The 25,535-nt window shown below is 43.7% G+C and overlaps 1 protein-coding gene across 1 annotated transcript in view; it reads left to right on the forward strand.

Annotated features, from left to right (window-relative positions):
• NRXN3 (neurexin 3) overlaps nt 1–25,535 on the forward strand; it is a 1,484,332-nt gene that overhangs the window by 40,634 nt on the left and 1,418,163 nt on the right.

Raw genomic sequence — 25,535 nt, forward strand, 5'->3', positions numbered from 1 at the left:
GTGAAAATTGCTTTCTGGTCTTTATAAGGAGAAGAAAAAACTCAATTGTAGCCCTGTTGGAGCCGGGGAAATAGACTAGGAAGCATTTGTAGTGATTTCTACCCTGCAGATAACTGACTGTATGTAAACCGCTGGAGGGTTCTGTGTTGAGATGCACTTTCCGCAACTCTTGCCTGTTGTGCACACCTGTTTCCTGCTGCTGCTCTGTGGTGTGTGTACCTGGGTTTGTATGGCTCTCCAAGGCCTCCCACCTCTGTTTTGGGTTCTGAACTTTGGCCTCTCCTTCCCGTCTACTTCCTCCTCCTCTTCAACTGCATCACCTCCCCAACAAAAGTGATCCCAGTGCCTGCAGCTATGCCAGAGCATAAAAGCTCAGCATGTTAAATACGATGGGAAATTTTCTGCCAAGATGACCAACTAAAGAGAAAACAGAGGAGCAAGTTTGATTTAAAATTTGGGATGGAGTATGATGTAAAACTTTAATTAATTTGATTTTTGCTACCGTTTTCAGCATATATCTGTCTCCCTTCCTCATTTTTAACCCTCTTGAGACTGGATAGAGAATTTCCAAGTAAGAATAAAAGTAATTATATTCAAAACAGGTTTCCCCCCCAAAGGTATCAAGGTAATTGTCTTTTCTTTGGTCCAGGTGTGAAAAGACTGCTTGGGGCTTGTACCGGTTTGCCTTTGTAAGTGTTTTCCAGATATACCTGGTCTCATTTTGTTCTCCAGATGTCCCTGTGCCTGGTAGTTGTTTGTGGTCCTGTTTCACAGATGAGCAGATTGAGGCCCAACTTGGCAAAACTCCCAGCTGCAGTGTCAGCATGGCCCCTTTCCCACGTTCTTCCACCACCTCCCATGGCCCTGACAGGAGGTGGTACAGCCACACGGCCCCTTGAACACTAGCTGACCAGCCCCTGGTGAGCTCCATGGTGGCTGGCGAAGGCAGGACTGCTCGAGACAAAGCTTTCCCTGGTTGGTGGGAGGATGAAGGCTTTCCCGGGAACACAGTGAGTTTGAAAAGACAAATACCATATGATCTCACCTATAAGTGGAACCTAATCAACAAAACAATCAAGCAAAATATAAATAGAGACATTGAAATAAAGAAAAACTAACAGTAATCAGAGGGGAGGGGTGAGGGAAATAACAGGGGAAAGAAGGGAAAAGGTAGTCAAGGAACATGTATAAAGGACCCATGGACAAAACCAAAGCAGGGTAAGAATGAGGGTGGGAGGTGGGGTGGGTGGGGAGGGGGAAAGTGCTGATGGGAAAATGGAGACAACTGTATTCAAACAACAATAAAAACATGATTTAAAAAAAGAGAAAAGGTGAACAGCTTTCTTTTATGTATTAGTTTCCCAGGGCTGCTCTAGCTATCAAAGTACCACAAACTTACTGGCTTAAGACAAGAAGTTTATTTTGTCATAGTTGTTGAGGCTACAGATCCAAAATCGAGGTGCTGGCAGGGTGATGCTCCTCTTCACACTCTAGGGAAGCATCCTTCCTTGTCTCTTCTTACCTTCTTCTGGTTGCCGGCAACCTTTGGTGTTCCTTGGCTTACAGCTGCATCACTCCAGTCTCTGCTGTCATGCATGGCCGTCTTCCCCGTGTATCTCTGTGTCCAAATTCCTCTCCTTCTAAGGATGCCAGTCATTGGGTTAGGGCTCACTCCACTCCAGTATCACCTCAGTTTGACTTATTACGTCTGCAGACCCCATTTCCAAATATGGTCACATCCGCAGGTAGCAGAGGATAGGACTTTGATGTATCTTTCTGAGAGACATAATTTGACCGATGATGCTTTATTTTAGTCTACCCTTTCTGCTTGTCAGATTTTTAAAATGTCATTCTTTTTTAAAATAAAAGTATGGTTTTTTCATGGCTGATAGTTTTGTATTTTATAAATTCATAAGATTCAGAAAAATACATCCCCTCCTATTTCTATCACTCAAATGTACAATGACTGACATATATTTAATTCCAGTATTTTTGAGAATAAAAATATTACAAATATAGATTTAAAATTGCTGTTAGCCACCTCCTCAGTTATACTATCCTCCCCTTTCTCTTACAGCAGTGGTTCTCAACCAGGGAAGGTTTGGGGGTGCTACTGTCATCTACTTGGTAGAGGCATGGATGTTGCTAAAGATGCTACATTGCATGAGACAATGTCACCCGACCAACAAAGGATTATCTGGTCCCAAATGTTAATAGTACCCAGAAGCTCTATTTTAGAGAGAAGTATTAGCATGATATTGATGCATATCCTTCTAGAAAAGTTCTTCACACTTTTCATACATTTATAAGTCTGAATAAATAGTATGTTGTATTGCATTGTTATGCATGAGTATTCTTTTTAAAATAAATTTTACTTTTGATTTTAGAGAGAGAGTGAGGGAGGGAGAAGAGAGGAAGAGAAACATTGATATGAGAGAGACTGGCTGCCTTCTGTACAAGCCCTAACTGGGGACCAAACCTACAATCCAGGGATGTGCCCTGACCGGGAATTGAACTGTTGACCTTTCGGTTTGTGGGATGATGCCCAAACAGCAGAGCCGCACTAGCCAGGGCACATGAGTGTTCCTTTAATTTTTATAAATAGTATCATAAAATTTTCTGCATCTTGCTTAGTTTCTCTCTTGATACATACACATATTTATAATATGCATTTATATGTTTATATAATTTCTTTTAACTGATCTATAGTTTGCTATTGTTTTAACTGAGGTATAATTGACATACAACATTATATTAGTTTCAGGTATGTAACGTAATGATTTGGTATTTGTGTATATTGTGAAATGATCACCACAGTAAGTCTAGTTAACGTCCCTCACCATATGTAGTTATATTTTTTTTCTGTGATGAGTACTTTTAAGATTTTCTCTCCTACAAACTTTCAAATATTCAATACAGTATATTTTTAAAAATTTATTTTTAGAGAAGGAGAAGGGAGGTAGAAAGAGGGAGAGAAACGTCAATGTGTAGTTGCCTCTCACACGCCCCCTACTGGGTTCCTGGCCCACAACCCAGGCATGTGCCCTGACTGGGAATCAAACCAGCAACCCTTTAGTTTGCAGGCCCATACTCAATCCACTGAGCCCCACCAGCCAGGGCAAATGTACAATACAGTATTATTAACCATAGTCACTATGCTATAGTTGGCTCTTTTTAGAAATGTCTTGATTTAATAAAAAATTGATAATCCTGTTCCTATGTCCTATATTAGACTTGCTCTCTTTTTGGGAGGATTAAGTTTTATTTCCTGATGCCATTTATAAGTCTGGAAACTTAAGACTATATGTTCCCAGTCCAGGTTGGCAAGTAGGCCCATATTCTAGGATGTTAATTCTCTTTAAGAACTTAATCCTCTGAAAATATAGCAATATCAAAGGCCCTGAGCATCTTCTATCAGCTGTTGGGGAGAATGAAATTGTGTCAGAGCTTCAAATTAATGTTGGTAGGACCAAAAAATCCAGGATTAAAGTGAGATCCACTCAGATTTTGGTTTCTAGGAGAAATTGAATAGGGGGACAAATTTGGAAAAGGAAGGCGACCTTTAAGGAAATTCATCAGGTATACATAGCTATCATGTAGTCAAAGTTCAAATTGTTAATCTCAAAGGCTAATCACTAAAGGACTCAATGGAAAACACCTCAATCCAAGTTAGAAAGCTTGGGTTTGATCTTAGCTACTTTCTAGCTGTGTGACCTTCACAAGTTACTTAGCCTTGAGGTCTTAGTTTTCCCCACCCCCTAAATAGGGGTAATAATACATCAGTGGATTTCTGCAGGGATAAAATACAAACAGTATTTGGTTTCTGGTAAGTTTTCAAAAATGTTAGTTGATCCTGAAGTCTGAATCTAAGAAGATTGGACTCTTTCCTATTGGCATCAAGGAAGCTTTTGGAGTTTCTTTAGAAGCATGGGAGTGATATGTTTAAATGTGAGTTTTTGAAAGTTAATTCTGGCTTGGAAGCAGTGTATAAGGAGAGTTAGACGTAGGAAGAAGATGCAAGCACAAGGATCAGTCATTAGGCTTTTGAAACTATGCAAATGAGAGAGGCCTCCCTGAACTGAGTGAGTGGGGTAAGTGGGGTGGAAGGGAAGGAAGAGAGATGGATGTAAAAAGAAGAGAGAAGAGAGGAGGAAATGAGGGATATCTAGGAGATGGCATCTGAACATGTGAAGATTGATTAGATGTGGGTTGTGAGAGAGAGGAGATGACGATATTGGGATAATGCCCAGGTTGTTAGCTGGGTCTACTGAATGGATAATGAACTAAGGAAGATATCAGAAGGAACCATCAACAAAAGATGTGGAAAAGAAAAATAATGAATTTGGTTTTAGTCAAGGTTTGTCTGAGTTGCCTGAGGGACATCCAGGACCAGGAGTGGGTAGTTTGAGAAGGGGACAGATCTCTAGGGGACACTGACATCCAACAAATGTGGGGGAAGAGCAAAACTAAGAGTGACTTTCAAAGGAGGAGAGACTTGGAAAGAATGATTTTCAAAGAAGGTGGAAGTGGAAAGAGGAGATTAATTAAAGGGAACTAGGCAGGGCCAAAAGCAGCAGGAAGTCCTTGGAAGGTGGGAACTGAGTAGATGATCTGGATTGGGTATTTCCAAAGCAACTGATAACTTTGGGGAGAGCCTTGTGAGTTGGGGATGTGTGGGGGACAGAACTCAGAATGCATAGGGTGATGACAGAAAGGGAGAAATGAAAATCATGGGTGCTGGTGGAGAAAAGAATTACAGAGACTATCTCAAAGGTAAAGGAAGAGGAGAGACTTCTGTGTGATTTTAAGGTTGCTTGCATGCTGCTAAGAGGTGGGTAGAATGGGAAAGGAGTGAGTCGGGGTATTGACAGAACAACTTCTGGGGAGGTGGGAGGGCTGGCAGAAAGAGCACCGGGGAGGAGTCAGTCTTGAAGGGATCATTCTGAATTGTGAAGGAAAGGGGGAAGGTAGGTAGGAGAAAAAGTGAATAGCGGAAGTGGAGAGAAGTACAGGCCTTTATGACTAAGGACCTCAATTTTCTCAGTAAAGTAGGAGCCCATGCAGCATCTGTTGAGTAAAGAAGATGGGAAGGGTTTGGAAGAGCTGAAGAACAGAGCAGATTGGGAAAAAGTTGAAGGCTTGCTGAGTCACCAAGTATGAGAGGGACAGAATTATACTTGCGTTTATTGGCACAGACCGGCTATTGATTTCTGGTATTGATAAGTTACTCAGGGGCAAGGGAAGTGGGAACTTAGATTTCCTCCAAGATGGAGAACTGTTAGGGTGGATGTGTTCAGGAGGTGAAGGAGTGATTGATCAGGAAGCCCTGTCTAGGTTAGAAGTTAAGAGAATTGGGTGAGGAAGAGGTAATACACTGTGAAAGTGAAGAGATTGGGGTGTTGTGGCTTTACAAGGTTAACAAGGAGGATTAGGAAGAGATGGAGGATGGAAAAAAGATTTTTCTGAGATACATATTTGGTGGAGAAGTAATTCTTGGTGAGGTCAAAGTTCAGGTGAATATGAAAGAAGTGAGGGTGAAGGTGAAGGATACTGGAGCAGAGAACAAGGGCTCTGACACTAGGTCACTGTGACATGGGCATTGTATACAGTGGTAGGAGTCAGGGTGCAAGAGGGAACTGTTAGCTAAGAGTCAAATATCTCAGTTACAGTGGCAGAGTAATCTTGGGATGATGTGTTGGTCAGTTATTACTGCATAATAATCACAAAAATCCTGGTGGCACGCACCAGTTAGCATTGATTTAGCTTCCACCCATGGAAGACCAGACTCTTCTGGGTCATTCTGTTGACCTTGCATCTGCAGGTTGGATGAGAACCAGCTGATCGAGGTTGGTTGTGCTTGGGTGCAGGGGGCTGGCTGGAATGGTTCTGGTCACTCATCTCTTGGGACTGTCAGGCTAGCTCAGACTGATCTTCTCATCACGATGGTAGGTGTGCAAAAAAGCCAGACATTTCAAACCTTGGGTCACATGATGCCTGCTAACATTTCTTTGGCTAAAGTCAAGGGGTGGGGAAGTACATTCCCCCCATGGAGGTCGCAGAGGTCATCAGGGGTGGGGAGTGAATATTTTTGAACAATAACCTCATTGACTACAGGTGGTATGTAAACAAAATGAGGATGGTGAGAGGATGGGGCTGCAGGTGGCACAGGACCCTTGAAAGACCATGGAGGAGGAAAGGATGCCATTTGCTCTGCTCCCATCCTGAGATGCAAGTGGCTCCAGTGAGAGTGGCAAAGAGATGATTTGATTCGAGAAGACACAGGTTTCTGTATTGTGAGGTGTCACCTATGAACAGTAGGAATTCCAGAGGCCACAGAGGGAAGAGTTCACAAGAGGCTTTTGGAGGCAGCTGGCTACCCAGGGTCAGGGAGCAACTGCCTGAGCAGAGACGTCTTAGCCTTGGCGAAAAAAAATGGACAGAATACACACAAGCATGAAGCTGTTACAAAGGCTTGGGCTGACCCAAGGTGGGCTGTCTAGGAGAGCTATTATTTTGGGGTCAGTGTTGTAAAGACCAGCCCCCGTGTTGCTTTGAATGGAGTTCTGTGTGCTGGCTCTTTCTGACTAACTGAGGAGGGCAGATGCTTCCCAGGGAGGAGATGTTTCCAGGGAGAGGCTGTCACAGCTCCGTACTATACTTGGGATTTCACAATTGCTTTTACTCTGACAGGGTGTTGGGAATTTTTTTTTTCCACTACAAATAAGGAAGCAAGAGGGTGGGTGTGGGAAGGAAACTACAGTAATAGAAATAACATCCATCCTTGGGCAGACTCTAGGAGAAAGATGGATGGGGGTGAAGCACCTCAAACCTGTACTTTATCTCTTGGCAGAGCCTCTCACTACCTTTCATGTTCTTGACCTTGCCTCCCCCTAACTAGGCAGGCTGACTCAGGCTGCTGAGGGTAAGCTCATTGTGGGTGAAGGCTGAGCCTGTCCTATTCACAGTCCTATTCCCAGTGCTAGCAACACACACAGAACATAATAGTTACTCCGTAAATATTTTTGAGTGGATGCGTGAATGAAAAATAAAACATTTTAAAGTTTGTATATCCATCTCCACTTAGCAGAACTCCAAACTTTCTTTTGGTCACATCAGTCAACAAATGCAGGGAACCTCTTGAATATCAAGCAGGGGATCAGGCTCTGGGCATTTATAGAGAGTGAGACAGAGATCTTGCCAAGATGGTCATTTTTCTTCACTTGTAGCTTAGGGAACAATGCAGAACTATATAGAAATATTTCAAGCCTCAGTTTGCTCATCTGCAAAAGGGGGAGGTTCAACCAGATTCATTCAGGTTTCTTTCCTACAAGGCTCCTAGGAGCTTTTAGTGTTTTATAGTTCATTGTGAATCTCTAAAACAGGGAAAAGAGTTTGATGTCTGTCTTAGCCTGAGCTGCTATAACAAATACACCAGAGTGGGTGGCTGAAACAACAAATATTTGTTTCTCCCAGATCTGGAGGCAGGGAAGGGTAAAGTCAAGGTGCTGGCAGATCATTGTCTGATGAGGAACCACTTCCTGGTAGGCAGATGACTGTTGTCTTGTATTCTCACATGGTGGAGACCAGAGAGAGAAGGAAGCCTGTCCCTTTTGTGTCTCTTATTATAAAGCCCTAATCCCATTCATGAGGGCTTCATCTTCATGTCCCAATCACCTCCTGAAGGCCCCACGTCCTAATCCCAGCCCACTGGGGATCAGACTTCAACATATGCATTTTACTATTGGCAAATACTCTGTCAACAGCAATATTTCTGAAAGGTACTTGGCCATGAAGACTTTTCTTTTCTTTTCTGTGTGTGTGTGTGTGTGTGTGTTTAAGAGCATCCTGAGAGACTAGCTTTCTAAGGAACACACTTTAGGAAATGTGGGTTTAGGCTAATTCCAGGGGATTAATCCTTTTTTAAAAATTATATTTTATTGATTATAATATTATAGTTGTCCCAATTTTTCCTCCTTTGTCCCCCTTCACCCAACACTCCCCACTCCATCAGACAATCTCCCCATCATTGCTCATGTCTGTGGGTCATGCATATAAGTTTTTTGGCCACTCCATTTCCTATACCATACCTTACATCCTCCTGGCTATTCTGTAACCACTTATACTTCTTAATCCCCTCCCCTCTTCACCCATTCCTCCTCACCCCCCTCCCATTTGGCAACCATCAAAACCGTCTCCATATCCATGATTCTGTTTCTGTTCTTCTTCTTTGCTTAGTTTGTTTTTTAGATTCAATTGTTTATAGATATATATTTATTGCCATTGTTAATAGTTTTGATTTTTTTTATATATATATTTTTAAAGATTTTATTTATTTATTTTTAGAGAAGGGAAGGGAAGGAGAAGGAGAGGGAAAGAAACATCAGTGTGTGGTTGCCTCTCATGTGTCCTCCTACTGGGGACCTGGCTCGCAACCCAGGCATGTGTCCTAGACTGGGAATCGAACCAGCAACCCTTTGGTTTGCAGGCCAGCACTCAGTCCACTGAGCCACACCAGCCAGGGCTGATCTTTTTCTTAAATAAGTCCCATTAACAGTTCATATAATAATGGTTTGGTGATGATGAATTCCTTTAGTTTTTTCTTGTCTGGGCAGCTCTTTATCTGCCCTCTGATTCTAAATGATAGCTTGGCTGGGTAAAGTAATCTTAGCTGTAGGTCCTTGATTTTCATGACATTGAATATTTCCTGCCAATCCCTTCTAGCCTGCAAAGTTTCTTTTGAGAAATCAGCTGAAGTCTTATAGGTACTCCCCTGTAGGTAACTAACTTCTTTTCTCTTGCTGCTTTTAAGATTCTCTCTTTATCTTTAATCTTTGGCATTTTAATGATGATGTGTCTGGGAGTGGGCCTCTTTGCATCCATCTTGTTTTGGACTCTCTGGGCTTCCTAGACCTGCATGTCTATTTCCTTCACTAAATTCGGGAAGTATTCTTTCAATATTTTTTTCAAATAGATTTCCAATTTCTTGCTCTTTCTCTTCCTCTTCTGACACCCCTATGATACAAATGTTGGAATGCTTAAAGTTGTCCCATAGGCTGCTTACACTATCCTTGGTTTTTTTTTTGGATTCTTTTTTCTTCTTGCTCTGATAGGTTCTTCATGTTCCAAATCATTGATTTGGTTCTTGGCTTCATTCACTCTACTGTTGTTTCCCTGTAAATTGTTCTTTATTTCAATTAGTGAACCCTTCATTTCTTACTGGATCTTTTTTATGCTGTTGAGGTCCTCACTAAGTTCCTTCAGCATCATTATAACCAATGTTTTGAGCTCTGCATTTCATAGATTGCTTATAGTCATTTTGTTTAGTCCTTTTTCTGGATATTTGAGCTGTTCTTTCATTTGGGCCATGTTTCTTTTGTCTCCTCATTTTGGCAGCCTCCCTGTGTTGTTTCTATGTATTAGTTTGAGTTGCTATGACTCCCTGTGTTGGTAGCGTGGCCTAATGTACTAGGTGTCCTGTAGGTCCAGTGGTACGGTCTCCCCTATCACCCAAGCTGTGTACTTGAGGTGTGCCCTTTGTGTGGGCTGAGTATACCCTCCACTTACAGTTGAGCCTTGATTGCTGTTGGCAGGTCAGTGGGAGGAATTTATTCCAATCAGCAGCAAGGACTGGCTATGACCACTGACCACCAACCTCTGCCCTCTGTGGAGGATCAGCTGTGCAGGGGCAGCTCTGACGTGGTCTGTAGCTGTCCACTGGGTGCACAGGCTCTGGGGTTTCCTGGGTGATACAGGCCAAGGTTAACCCCCACCTGTGTTTTACCTGGGGCCACCCTGCCTGAGCTATAAAGACATTTGAGATAGTTGCTACTCGTGCTAGGGTTGGTGATTCCTAGGCATAGCCAAATTATGAATCTAGGCTGGCTACTGCTAGTTCCATGTCTGGGGACACTTAGCAAGAGATAGGGGGCTGTTGCTTGTTTGAGAGGATTTAGGAGGTTGTGAAGCATGTGCCAAGATCAGCCATTCATATGGAAAAGTCTCTGCTGAAAGCTTGGTTGGGCCCGTAAGTTGGGTGGGACAGAGTCTCAGGGGATCTCCAGGGTGGGACAAACAGTGTTAGCCTTGCTGATGGAGACTCAGAGCCTCTGGGCTCTGTAGATCTGTGAGGGTGTGTTCAAAAGAGACAATCACCTTTCTGTCTGGGAGAAAGATGTCCCCCAGCTCTCTCCTTGATGCCAGACCCTTCACTTCCTCCCTGTATGCCACAGGTTCCTTTCAAGCTGCTATCCTGTTGCTGGAGCTGAGAGGGAGTGAGTCTGAGTGGCTAAGTCCATGTGTGAGTTCTTTAAGAGAAACTGCTTGGGACTCCAGAAGTTTCCCACTGACTGAGCCCCTGTTGGTTTTTGCAGCCAGAAGTTGTGGGGACTTATCTTCATGCCACTGGAACTGTGGGCTGTGGGGCCTGGTGTGGGGCTGGGACTTCTCACTCCTGAGATATCCCTCCTGAATTTTTATCCACCACACGTGGGTGTGAGACCAGACTGTTCCCTGTCTCTGCCTCTCCAGTCTGGATGGATGTGCCTTCTTTAACTCCGCAGTTGTCAGACTTCCATTCAACTCGATCTCTGACTATTCTGAATGGTAGTTGTTTTATAATTTAGTTGTAATTTTGATGTGGTTGTGTGAGGAGATGAGCTGTGTTTACCTATGCCACCATCTTGACCCAAGGTCAGGATCAGTTCTTATTGTAGAAGTTCTTCTGAAGGTCATCCCCATCCCACCTTCAAAGATGTACTTGTACCAAACTTAATAGTGTGTTTTTCCCCACTGTGCTCAGAACAGGGCTGGCTGTTTTGAGTACCCAGTGGGTTCAGACATCTGGTTATCCTTTTCCTGATTGATGTTGGAAGTGGAATTTCAGGTTTCAGGATTCAGGATTAGGTAAGAGCTGTTAAGCCTCTATTTTGGTCTGTTATTCCTAGAGTAACCCTGGCTCACACCTGAGCACCTTGCATCCAGGGAGGGTTTGAGGCATTCAGTATATCTGTCTCTCTGGAGTCTTGGGACGAAGGGACTGGGTTATATGGGGATGTAGCCAGAGGTTGAGAGGTCTGGATATGTCAACACAGTATAGAATCAGAAATTCTAAAAATCTGGCTGTTCCAAGGTAAGGCACTGCTTTACCTTGAACAAGAGCTATTAGCTGCTTTCTCCCCTTTTGGATTATCTACTTGGATAGGATATGGCCTCAGGTATTGGATCAACATGGCTGTTTAGGTGTGTGGGGAATGGCCAGGATGGTGAAGAACTAGACACAAGGATCAAGTTCAGGTTCCTCTCATATCTCCTCCAGATAAAATCGATGGCCTCCTAATTGGTCTCTCTGTGTCCTGATGAAGTCCTTTCAAAACCAGTTCCCATACCATCTAAAACACAGACTTTATCCCATCACTCCCTCAGTGTAAAATCTCTCAGTGGCTCCCAAGACCTCCTTAGCTTAGCCCCCAGGATCTTTGGAACTAATTCTCCCCCAAACTTGAATTTTTAGCTTCACTTTTTCCACTCATTCTTCCCTCCCACCCACCCTGCATTCTGTTCAGATGGAATTTCTTATTCCTTTCTCAACACCCCATGATCTTTCACATCTCTCTGCCTGTGTTCATGCCTTTCTCTCTGCTGGCGTAGCTCTCCTATGGCTGAGTCCAGCAAAACCACTCATTCTTCAAAGTGCAGCTCACAAGCCTTCTTCTCTCTTTCAACTAGCTGTTGCTTCATCTTTAGTGCTCACATAACACTTGTATATGTCTTTATTCAAGTACCTTTCATCGCTTCCCCTTATGATTGTTGCCGGTGTGTCTGTCTCCCCTCACTCCCTGACCTTTGTCTGGGATCTCTGAGACTTCAGGGCCTTATCTGGTGCCTGGTAAGTAGCAGGTGTTTATTGGAGGTTTCTTGAGTGAATGACAGAGTTGTATGAATGAAATGGAGGTGGTGACCTCTTGGCTCCCTCTGGACCCCATCTTTCAGGCACTCACTTCTCTGTATATATAAAGAGAATTCCCTGGTGTGCAATAACAAAAGCCAAGCCTGGCTTGGCAGATAGATATGTTTGGGATTCGTAAGATATGTTTAAAAAGAGATGTATGGCACAGGGAGATGGGGCTGACCGGGAGCTGAGAAGCCATTCGGGCCAGTTGCTAGGATCCAAAGGGTGACAATTGAGAGATTTGGGGAGAACCATTCTCATGACCTGGAAATGACCAGTGAGAGCAAATGGACCTCCCCGGACTCCACAGAACCATTCATGGGATGAGCCCTCACCAACAGCCTATTTTGAAATTTCATTTTTCTAGAGTTTTTTTCTTCCTTAAGCCCTGTAAACAAATAAAGACACTTCTTAGGGGAAAAAAGATGTAGTTTTGTTACCTTTCAAGCACAGCACATTTTAAAAAGCTAAGATAGAAATAGGTACTAATAAGTAAAATGGGGAAATTAATGCAAAATTACAGGTTGGATTAGTCCTGATTGTGTAATAATATATCATAAACAAAAGATCATAAACATTCCAAAATTTATTCACTGAGCCCTGAAGTTGAAACCATGTTGATGTAATACTTAATTTTTTCAGATTTGAGTTTGAACAAGATACTGATTTTTAATTTTAAAAACTTCAAAATATTTTTACTACGAAGTAAAACCTGGAACTTTATAGAGAAAGGTGTAATTGGAACTTTCTATCCTTTGAGGATAATGAAAACTGCATTTGAATGATTACAAATTCTGGATTAGCAGCCCTAGTAGAAAAGAATTGTTGTTATGTAATAACTCATAGTTTATTATAGGGCAGAATCTGGCATGGGGGGTCCATTGTGTGCCATCCAAATACGTTTAATTACTGGAAGATGAGCCCATAGGTTTCATTTCATGTGCCTGTTATAATTAATGGACGGTGGGAAGATTCATGTATTTATTGTCCTTACCTAACAGACCCCAGAAACAGTCATATAATGCTAATCGGTGTGACATAATGATAGAAACATGGGACTTATTGTTCAAATGTCTGAATTTAAGATTCACTCACATCACTTGGTGGTTCTGTGACCCTGAACAAACTATGTTCTCTCACTGAGCTTCAGTTTTTTCATATGTAAAAGAGTTGAAAAGAATTGACACCTTGCTTGTTGTTATGAAGGTTAGATGAGAGAGTATTTGGTAAACTCTGAAGTACCCTGCACACATTAATGCCTACTATTTTTAATGAGGCTTATGAGATCATTGCTGTATGGACTTAGTACCTGTTTGTTCTGTGCATGTGATTTATGACAGTTTCCATGAGAATTGCCTGTTTCACATTCTCTCCTCACTGTGCAGAGTACCCTGGGCTCTCGCCACAGTCCCGCCTTTCTAGTTCTCTGCAGCAACATCCTTTAGAACAGGCAGTTATACTGAAACTGATGAGGTTGGACCACGTCATGGGGTTCATAGGCTTGGGGGGTCCATGTGAAGTGCTCATAGTAAATCTAAAGCTAACGACTTGGACTTTCTTCCCTTAGCTGCCCCAGGAATAGGGCTCAAGGACTTCCTAGAGCTGAGCCTGGACCGGGATAAATGGGAAGACTCAGTTCTGTTCTACATGTCTCTCCCTTTGGGACGTGTGCTCAGGATGTTCATGCTCTCATGGCAAAGGAACCAGAGTGAGCAAGAAGAAAATGTAAAAGTAGTTTCCGAGCCTGTACTCATGTCATTTTTGCTAACATCCCACTTGGCCAACACAAGTCACACATCAGGGTACAGCCATGTTTGATTGTAGAGGGCATAGAAATGGGGGAAGTGAGTTGATACTATCAAACTCTGTACAACATGATGGGAGTGATCTCTAAGATGACGGTGTGAACAGGAGAACAGAGAAACAGCAATGGTGGTGATGGTAATGGCTAACATGTATCAAATATTGATAAATATTAGGGGCTTTCCATGTACTTCCCCTTCCTTGAACCCTCACAACAAGCATTTGCTCTAAGTACTAGTATTTCCTATCCTATTTTACAAATGGGAACACTAAGGTTCAGAGGGGTCCAGTAACTGCCAAAGGTGACAACTCGTAAGTGGAGGAGCAGGGACAAGAATCCAGGCCTCTCTAGCTCTTCCCCAAATCTCAGAACCTGGGGGCAGGGACACTCCTTGAAATTAATTGGAGAGAAACTTAATACAAATATTAGGCCACCCCATTTCTCGCAGAGGTGCTAAACTCAAGGAATATGTGCTCAGCATGTGGGTATTTACTGATGCTATGACCTGTGAGAGATGCAGTGGTTATAAGACTCAGTCCTGAGCTAGTAGGAATGAAAAGTCAAATCCATCCAATAAAAGTTTGTATAAATTACAGTTCCTTTGTGGGTGTTTGAGAAGGAAGTAGGAGATTTTAGGGATAGTCCCTCACATGTTGTTTGGTATGGTGCAGTGGTTTCGAAGCTGTGTCCTTTGGAGCTCTAGAGTTTTTGGTGATAAAATCTCGAGAACTGTTGTAGAAGTTACGCTGGGGAATCAGGGGGGATGTTACCTCCTACTTCTTCGGAACACTTTTGCTTTTAACTGTCATATTTTGGGGTTTGGTGCATGATTTCTTTTTTGGAGGAAATAAGGGTCTCAGTAGCCCAAGAAAGGAAAACTATTTTTCTTATGGAAAGATCCCTGGTAAAGGGACCCAGTATATGGGGTTACTTCTGCCACTCCCCAATTGTGCAGTCTTGGACATTTGCTTGATAGTCCCCAGGGTTCTTCCTTTCTCCCTCATCTATAGAATGAGGGATTTGGACAGGTAATCATCCCTGTCTTCATCTCTGTTAGTCTTTTACCTTTAGGAGGGCAGCTTGCCTGTTACACTGTCAGGAATGGAATTTGAGAACTGGTCAGTCAATGATTTGACCCAGAAGTCTCTCCCCTGATTTTTTTGAACTTCCATCTGCTTCCTCACCTTAGTTCAGTCAGCACACATTTCTCTATGACTGATTCTGTGCCAGGGATCATATCCACTTTCCTTCAAAGCTCATGAGCGGCTAATACTTGCCTTGGTCTGGGAGAGTCCCAAGAGCTTCCCCTAGCTGTCTTCTTCTTGCCACCAGCTTCCTTTCTTCTCTTTCTGCCTCATGTGTTTATGCCTCTCTGCAGGACAGAGTATGAGGGTTGATAACAATCTTTACTCTGCATGGTTGGCAGTGGGAGCAATGGTCAGCGGGGATCTGGAGGTGTCGCAACAAGTGTGATAATTGGGTCATTGTGCCCTGCCCAGCCCTCCTCAGCCACTGACAGGGATGGCCATCTGATCAAAGGAATTTTTCTAATTTATATCTCTTTCCTCTGGCCACCTCCCTCTTCCATGTGGTGACTTTCTGAGCCAACATCAGAGCTAAGTTTTGACTGTTTGGTGGCAGTACCTGCATCTTCTATTCTCAGTTCTTAGGTAACATATAAGGCTGTGAAGATGTAGACAGACACATTTTCCCCACAAAGTAGAGAAGAAGAGAAGACTGGAGAGTGCTATCTGGTACCCCAAAGCTATTTTAGATAGGAGAGACCCGGGAGAGAGAGGGTAAAAAACATGAGAAAGTTTGGGGAAAGACATTCTAGGCAGTGGGAACAGCAAGTGCAAAGGCTCTGAGGTTGCCTATATGTGGCAAGTTCTGAAAACACCGAGGGGGTGGCATGTCTGGGGCCCAGTGAACAAGTTGATGAGAAGTAGTAGATGAGATTGGAGAGACGGCTAGGGGCCAGACTATGTAGACCACAGATCTTGTAGACCCTGGGGTGGATTTTGAATTTCATTCTGAGTGTGTAGAGAAATCATGGAGGAATTATGAATAAGGGAGTAATAACTTTTCTGTGTAGAAAATATCCATAAAGGACAAGGGTGGAAACAGGAAGTCCTGTTAGGATGGTAGTATGTAGTCCAGGGTAGGGAGAAACACTGTGTAGTTAAATGGATCAGCACATAGCCAAAGTTTGCCCCTACAAGGTCTTGGGTTGCTGGGTCAAGCCTGGAATGTCCTGCCGAAGAGTCAGGGAAAACTGGGGAACCTGCGGGTGCAGAAGGGGAGATAGCAGATTGTGGGGTGGTGAGTGGTAGGGCATGGCATGGACCATGAAGCCAGACCTAGTTCTGCCTCTTATTAACTGTGTGACTTTGGGGAAATTATTTCTCTCTAGGGGACCTCAGTTTACTCATTTGTAATAGTTGCTATTTCTTGGAGTTTTTTACAAAGACTTAGTGTTTTCAAGTGTAAGATACTTAAGAGTAGTGCCTTGCACAGAATGTGATTGAATGCTTGCTATGGCTGCTGCTGTTATTGTTTTAAGAGTATTGTTGGAACAACTGTGTAAATAGCCTTAGCAGTGGCTTTCCAAAATCATTGCCACTGGCCTTGGTCCTCAATGCACTGATTAGCTCTGCCTCCTTCTGAAAGGCTGCCCTTAGCCTGCCCAGGACCCCAGGCTCAGCCCTCATCACCAAAGAAATCCTTCCTAAAGACAGTCTTCCCTGTCCCTGCTCCCTGCCTTCATGTTCCATATCCTCAGCCATCACATTACACTACAGGAACCATGTTCTGCACCGTATACCTCCAAGGTGCACCCACAGGTGGGACTGTGCCAGACCCTGCATTTACCCTGTGGTGAAGCTGGAGGCTGTCTGGTTTGGGTCTATAATCTCAAGCCTGTCCAGAACCTCTGCCATTCCATTTTGCTCTCTCCCTACCAGCTCTGGCACCACTTGCTTCGTTAATGGGGAATTTGTCAAGTAATGGGAATAATTAGCACAGTGGGGGCCTACTGTGCCCTGGAAAGAGAACAGAAAGAGCCATCCCACAGTCCCAGACATGATTGCTGGGCAGGCTTATTTTCTCTCGTCTGCGCCTCTCTCCCCATCTCTTGTATGTGTTTGATTTTTTTCTCTTTGTGTAGAGAGAGTTGGCTAGGAGAAAAGACCCGTAAATTGCACTCTTGCTGGGCTGGTGCTGCGAAAGCTGGATAAGATTGTCTTCGTGGACTGGATAATTTCCCTCTCCCCCTTCCTCCTTTGGGGGTGGGAGATCTGCTGAGCAGCTAGTTGGTTTTACCCTCCCTTTCTCTTCCACATTTTCTCTCTCCCCTCAACCCCCCTCCCCCCTTCTCCCCATCATCCCCTCATGTAAAGAACTCACTGACTCTCAATTGAAACCTTTTTAATAGTCCCGAGAGGCTAGGATCTTGAAGGGTGATTATCTTCATTATAAATTATTAACTCTCCCAGCAGCCAGATGGCTTCCCAGCCCGTGGCTTGGAACTCTGGGCTGGGGCTGCCTGCTGGCTGGGAGAAGAGGGGATGGGAAAAGGGAGGAAGCTGAATGGTGAATAACCACAGCTTCTTGGGTTCCTGGCTACACCTGGGATGCTGAAAAGCTGGTCAGTACCTTGCAAAGCCTGAGTCCTCTAGTCTGCAGGAAAGAGTTTGTTGTTTTTGGATTCACCCACTAGACAACTCAGGGCTCCCTTGGGGGTGGAGTCAAAATGGTAGGCAGGGAAGAGACTAACGTCACGAGAGTTGCTTTTGATAACTACCTTAAAGGATTGTCATTCATGGTAAAAAGGCATGATTATTACCTTACACTGTATAGTATTTTACTTGCTTGGATACTCACAACATTGTATTCATTGTTCTCCCCAATTTATAAGAGAAGAATTAAAACTTTAGTAGACTACAAAGTTTCCCATAAGGTTACTTGTGAGAGCCCAGTTCTGACTCTCAGTCCAATAGTCTATCCCCTGCACCAGACTTCTCCTTCCTAGTTCCCTATGCCATATTTATCCTTCTAGTTTGCATGTTGCCTGCCCCCCGCCCCGAGAAGTCTTCCCTGACTACACAGGGCAGAGTCATCTCTTGTTCTGCTGGACTCTGTTGCATTCCACGCATTGACCTATTTAGTACTAGACATACAACTGCAAAGGGTGTCGCCAGTGATGGGCAAGCCCACTTCATCTGGAGGTGATCTGCCTCCAAGAGAGAGACACAAATACTCCTCTTAGACCTCCCACTTACTAGACATATTCCCTCCTTGAGGGCCATAGAGAACCTGTGGTATCTCTCTTCCAGACACCTGCAGAGACTACTTGGGCTGCTGCTGAGTTGCCTCAACAAGACCAAACATGCTGGTGCCTCCAAAGGTTTCTCATATAAAGAGACACAGGTGTGACTCTCAACATTGTCTGCATAATTGGGATGGCATTTAAAAGATGTCCATCAAGCCAGGTTACTCTCCCTGAGCAGGCCAGGTGAGACACCAACTTCAGCCATGCTGCTAGGACATCAAGGTCAACAGTAGCAACAGAAGCAACTGTGGTGGCTCTAGTTTCCTTGGTACTTATCTGTGATCAGCACTGTTGTAAGGGCTTTACCTTGTAGTAAGTGCGTCACTATGGTAACTCATTAATAGCATCTCCATTTTACAGGTGATGCAACTGAGGCATAGAGGGGATAAGTGACTTGCTGAAGGTCACACAGTATGTGGTAGATCTGGGATTTGAACCTAGGAAGTCTAGCTCCAGAGCCCATGCCTTTAACCTCCACAAAAGGGGCGCTTATCTCAACACTAGTGTTCTTTTTGGATCCTACAGACTGACCCGTACTTGGCAGAACCTGACTCTCACCTTTGGTCTACTTCCTTATTTTGGCTCATGTCTTTCTTCTTCACTAGCATGTAAGTGCCTTGCAGGGTTTGAGCTGTTTTGTTTTTAATCTTTGTATCCATACCATGAGTGCTCCATGGTTTTTAAAAGTTAACAAAAATACTTCCTTTCAATTTATTCTCCTCTAGCTTACTTACCCCTCTCTCAAAGAATGGGGCTCGGAATAAAAATCTAATGACCAAACTGACACAAAACATCATCTCCCTTTTCCTATAAGTTATATTTTAATTAATTTAGTCTAAAGTTGCATATTCTCTTTCTCCCTTTCTCCCTCTCTCTCTGATTCTTCAATTCTTGTTTGCTATGGTTACAAATTGTACCTTCCATCCTTGCTTGTTTATTTTGGAAAATAGGATGTATCGCTTTCCAGTCATATCCACCAACTCTGGCCTTGTTAGACATAGGCTGTAGTTTAGGCCAACCTTGGCCTCTTGGGATCCCACAGCATTATCCCATATGCTCACTAACTCCCAGTGTCAGTTCGTCTATAAACATGATCAGTTCTGTCCAAGCTCTGTCCTTTTCATTCAAGCTCCTGGTGAATATGAGGAATGGAAGAGGGCCTGACCTTATACCAGGGACCGCCTCCCAAAGGGTTCACCACCTTCTTTGAATGCTGTGCTTAGCTAGTGACAAGTCTTCTTGGTTCTGTCCCCCACACATTCCTCATATCATAGACACTTTTCCAAAAGATTGGCTGACATCCATATATATTATAACTCCTGTGTGTTCCTGCTAAAATAGATTAGTATTCTTGATGGAAAGGAATTTATGTTATTCTGACAGGGGTGCTTCTTAGTTTTTATGGAAAACTTAGTTCTTAGAGAAAGTGTTATAGTTCAAGGTTTAAAAAACTCTCTTTGTTGCTCTTCCATCTCTGTCTTCTTCTCAGCACAACAAAAACTTCAACAGTCCTTCCCTATGTGCTCATTTGACAGACTGGGATTGAGGTTGTTGGAGGCTGTCTCCCTTCCCTTTCCCGAAGGGGTAGGGACAGTGAACTGAGGATAAGCTTGGTGACTGAAGCACCTTCAAGACCAGAGGTAGTTCAGTAGCTTTCAGGGGAAGAAGAGAAGATAGAAGGAGCGGTGGTATTCTTAAGCATGAAAAAAATTGTGAAAGAGAGAACTAGGGTGTGGAGTGAACTGGGAAGAGAGGACAGTGAGCGCCCAGCTGATATTTTCCTAGATAAGAGATTGGCTTTGACTTGAGGTATAACATACATATAGAACAGTACAAGCATCATAAGTGTAAGCTCAACCAATGCATTTTCACAAACTGAGCCCAATGTGCAACATCACCCAGATCAAGAAGCAGAACTCCTTTGCCCCCTTATCCTCTACTGGGGGTGTTCAAGCTGCAGCCCGAAGGCCTCATGCAGCCCAGGATGGCTATGGATTTGGCCCAACACAAAATCATAAATTTACTTAAAACCTTTTTTTTTTTTTTTTGCTCATTAGTTTTCATTAGTGTTTGTGTATTTAATCTGTGGCCCAAGACAACTCTTTTTCTTCCAGTGTGGTGCAGAGATGCCAAAAGGTTGGACACCCCTGCATCCTTGACTTCCCCAAAGTTAACCACTATTCTGATATTTAACAGCATAGAACAATTTTGCCTCTTTCTGTTCCCTATATAAATGGAACACATACAGTATGTACTCTTATGTGAGATTCATTCACGGTGTTTTTGGGACATAAAGACCAATCATTCTCAATGCTATCTAGCATTTTGCAAGAATAGACTGCAATTTATTTCTCCATTCTACTGCAGATGGACATTGGATTATTTTCTAGGCTTTGGCTATTGTGAATAGCATTGTTATAAACATTCTTGTGCGTGTCTTCGGTTGGACATACGTTAAGTATTTCCATTGGTGTATACCTAGGAAGGGAATTGTGGAGTTAAAGACATTCAGCTTTGGTAGCTACTGCCATGCGTTTCCCCCAAAGTAAGTACCTCTGTACATTTTAAAATGTAATAAAGCTAAAAACTACCCTGTGAGATAAGTGTTATCATTCCCATGTTTTTGGATAAATAAACAAATAAATAAATAAATAGAGGCTCAGAGAGCTGCCCAAGGCTATTGCTATAGGAAAGAGTCTTGATTTAAATCCAGCTCCACCTGATGCCAAAGTCCATGCTCTTCATCATTACTGTAAGCTGCTTTCATCTCTTGGAGAGAATTCATGCCTTCACCTCCCTCACTGCCTAGAACCTGTGCTGTTGCATTAAGGTAGAGAAGACTGAATATGTGAGGCTGCACTGTTGGTGTAGTATCAGAAGAACCATAGTTTAGTTGATGGAATAAAACGTTGAGGCTGCTGTGCAAGAACAAGCCTGCATCTCCCTCCAAAGTACCTGGAGAAAGAGCATGCCCACGACCTGTGCCTTTGCCCTATGACATAAACATTGGGGGTATAGAGCATTTATGCTGTGGGTGAGACATCTGGCCTACGTTTTAGCTGCTAGGAAGTTCTGTTAGGTATGGGTGGTCAAGTAAGAGGAAAGCTTCTGTTGATGTGTCAGTGACAATGTTTTTGAAGATTTAGTACCAGTCAGGACTCTTGGTCACAACCCAACTAAAACTTGTTTAAGCAAAAAAAAAAAGAAAAGTCCATGTAATGGAAGTCTCAGGATCCATTAGGCTTCAGGCCTGGCCACATCTACATGCTGAAACATCTCTATCTATCTCTTGGCTCTGCTTTCTTGTTTGACTTCATTCTTAGACAGAATCATCCTGCATAATAATAATGGTATTGGTCATCAACCCCGGAATTATAATAGTTTGACAACAGGCCTTTCTCCCAATAATTCCAGCAAAAGTTCCAGAGTTAACTATAATGTGACTCAGTTTGGGTGACAGGCCCATTCCTGAACTAACCATGATGGCAGCAGATTGGAATGTGCTAATTGGCTATACTGGGTCGTAGGATCTAGGTTTGGGATGAACCCCACCTGAATGACCTGGACTGCGGTTTCTGGTGAAAATCATTTCACTTTCTAAGTGGAGCGAGGGGTGTGGTGAAAGGGTGGCTACTGCAAAGTTCTAGAGGAAAAGCTGGCAAGTCCAGTCTGGGGGTGGTAGCATACCAGCAAGGACTAGGCATGAGGAGAGTCGCCATCATGCCTTCAGCACCTACCCTGGTTCTACACACAGGCCTGACTGTCTCCGGGGCCTGTCTCAAGGGAGCAGAGGAACTGGAGTGAGGGGACCATGCCTTGGTACATAGCCCTCATGTCAGAGTCCTGTTTGCTCACCCTCCACTCCTAAGCAGCTGGATAGTGAGACATTTGCAAAGATGTTAACCCCACATAAAAAGCATGCCGTTCAATAATTATGTAAATTAGCTGGCAATTAGATAATGTCACTCACTTTTCCTCTCCTGCTAGATTTCCACACAACAGATAAGTGTTTTTGAGCTTCTGCTCCAGCTTGGACACTCCATGCAGGCTGTGGGGCAAACACTTACACCTGCAGCTGCCTGGGTCATCCCGTGGCTCAAGAGAGGGTGGCAGTTGGCTGACTGGGTGGGAAGGGCTCCCTGGCTCCCATTTTTCCACCTTGTGAGCCTTAGCATAGCCCATTAGAGGACCAAAGAAGGCTAAAGGATAAATGTCTGGGGCCATTGGCTTGAGCCTGTGATATTTAATGTAAGGTGATCTTTAGCTTTTGGCCACTTTGGCAGTTTCCCAGAGGCCACAGGAATGTCCAAAATCCAAGAAATAAATGGAAGGGCTTCAGGAGATAATGTGGGTAGATCCTAGACTATCAAGTCCAGATAAACCGAATTCTGATGTCACTAGTTTTAAAATCAGATTCTGCCTGGCCCACAATGCAGACAGGGGAACACTGGGACCTCCAATGCTGGGCTGGGCTGAAGGGAAGGACTGTGAATCTGACAAGAGAGGCTCAGCAGGCAGCACAGTGTGGCTGCCCCAGAGCAGGCTGGGTAAATTCCTATGATTCTCCACACAAGGGAGTGTTCCTGGACAGCTTAATTCTTAACAGATGGCTAGGCTTGTGCTACTTTGCCCTTTGAGGTCACCTAAGGTTGGCACCCAGAGAAGTTTGGGGGCTCAGGGTTGCTACCACTGTGTAAAGCTGGATGAGGCCACTGCGTGGAACAGAAGTCAAATGATCCACAGGGATGCACGTCAGCTTCTGTTTTTATGCTTCACTCTTTGTACACGTGTCTCCTGAGCTCCCACTCCATGCCAGGGTCCTGTGGCACGCACCATGGTGAAGCAGACCCTGCCCAGGATCTCCCCATCGAGCTTCCCAAGCCGGGGGTCCTCATTGCTGTGCTTTGTGTCTCTAAAGTACACTTGTCCCCACTCCTCTTTGATGCCCTCAAGGGTGAGAATGGTTTCTTATTCTGCTCTGATACAGCAGTGGCTGCAAGGAATCAGAGCTCGATAGACAGATTGAATCGAGCAAGTCATTTAATTTATGCAGATAAATAAGTGACTTTCAGAGGCCCAGAGATGAGTTGATGGTATACAGTGGTCTCAGAAAGTTTCTGGGACTGTTCATTTAGAGCATCTCCCATGTCCCTGCTCATCCATAATACTGGGCCCTCCATTTGAATGTCCTCATCCCCCCCTGAGGGTTCCACTGGCTTTAGCCATCTGAGCCTGGGCTTTTCCTGTCAGCCAGGTGACTCTGGTCTAAATGGGCAGGATGGGGAATGGAGAGGGAAGTGGAGCAGCCCAGATAGTGTCACTGTGACGACACTTTCCCAGAAAGTGAAGACACTTTCTCACACACCATGGGCTCCATTATGTACCACGTGATTGTTACATTCTCGGCTTATCAGTAATTCCAGGCTTGGGGTACCCCGCGCAAGAGGCATGTTCTTTCTGCTCACACCTGCCTTGCTTCCCCCTGGTCTAAATCAACTGCATGACTTGGAAGAGGAGAAAGGGGAGGAGCTGTCCTCTGAGCATATTTTCCAAAAGTGGACCCTTTTCAATAGTTTTATTTAAGGAAATATGTAGATGTAGCAGTTATTGAGACCAGAAGGAGCCCTCTTTTTAGGACAAGGATTTCTCTCCCCTGGGATGTTGCCTTTTGCCGTGGTTGCACACCTCCCATCACACCATGAGCACATTCTCGGAAACTGGGTCCTGTGTCATCATCTAGCCTCCTGACATTCACCTCTGGTCTTTTACTCAGTCCATTCCAACAGCTCTGGTCTCTAACATACCAGCCTGCTCTGCTCGTAAGACCTTTGCCTGGAGTATTACTTCTGGAACATTCTTCTCTGATATTTACATGACTAATTCCCTCACTCTCTTTCAAGGCTTTCTTTAAATCAAACTTTCCCAAACACTCTGATTTATGGTGTCTGCCTATTTCCATGGTGTGAATACTCCTAGCATAGCTGGTTTCATTCTACCAAAGTGACATCAACCAGCTCAAACATTTCTGAAATTTTAACAGTTGGTTCTCACCAGCCCAAATGAGTGGCACTTCCATATCACTGCATCTACGTTCAAGTTCAGCATCTGTTGCACCACTGGGGGTGCCCACACCACATTTTGGGATACAATGTGTGGACAAGACCTTTTACAGAACAAAGGCTTTCTGTATGATGGGTTCAATCGGTCTGTTGTTGATTGGGTTTTTTAATTCAATGGAAATAGGTGTTTGTTCCTGGTTAAGGAACGGCATTTTCGTCTTCAAAGCAGAGGTAATGACTAGCTTTGCTAATGTGGTCATCATAAAAATAGTGAACAGTAATGGTCTGACAGAGACCAGGGTGAATTACCAAATATGCCAATTTACAAGCAGCAACTTGCGCAGCTGTTGGCAATTACACTCATTGCTCTCTCGCGATCAGAAGAGTCTCCACGCAGCTCGGGGGGCCGGAGTCTGCCTTCAGAAACCAGATCACACACTTGCCTGGATGCCGGAGCCTTTCCGTCCAGCGTAAAATGCATGTGATGTGCCCTACGTCTGTACCATTCCTTAACCATTCACTTGTCCATTCTGTAGTTCCCATGATTTTTAAAAAAGTATTTATGTTTTAATGCACTCTCCCCCCCCTCCACAGACATACACACACTCACACAAACATCCTACATCAATGACTGTTCTTCTCATCCCTTCCTCTCTGGAAATAAGAGAGGAAGGGCCCCAGTGTTCACCGAGCACCTACTATGTAAATAGGCTCATGCCAGGATCTTCCTTGGAAAGAGAATACTATTTTCTCTATACATGAGGAAATAGAAGCTTATACAGTTAAAACACGTGCTTAAATTTCCACGTACAAGAACAAGTACTCAAACTCAGCCCTAAAGCACATGTTTTGACCTTTCCCTAACATTTAGTAAGAGATGAGGATTCTTTGCAAGTTATTCCCCTTCTAATTTATTTTCACAGATTTTTACAAATATTTCTTTCAGAAATTAAAGGTGGGAATCTTAGGCCACCTACATGCAAGTATAATCAAATTTTTAAAAATCTAAAAATATCTTAGTCATTTTCATGTCTCTTAATAGGTAAATAAGTTAAAATTATGTGTATTTGAGTGTATAAAATGTTAGCGCTTATCTTAAAAATAACTTTGGCTATGTGATCCTGTGAAATGAATATGGTAAAAATGTGCCGATATGGCTTTTGAGGGGGTGGGTTCTGCCATTTTTGCATATGTGAAAACTGAGCACATTGTCAGGAGCTGAGCTCTGGGTCCTGCAACGGCAATGGAAGAACCCTGGGTCTCCATCCTGTTGGAAGCACCACGTGCTGTGGGAATCACTAGAATAGCCTGGCTCCCAGTTGGCCCTCCATCAATATTTGTGAATAGGATGCAGTGTTTTCCTGACACGTGCCTTAATCTTCCTTTCCTTTTCTC

This window comes from Desmodus rotundus, chromosome 7 (assembly GCF_022682495.2).
Source record: "Desmodus rotundus isolate HL8 chromosome 7, HLdesRot8A.1, whole genome shotgun sequence".
Lineage (NCBI taxonomy): Eukaryota > Metazoa > Chordata > Mammalia > Chiroptera > Phyllostomidae > Desmodus > Desmodus rotundus.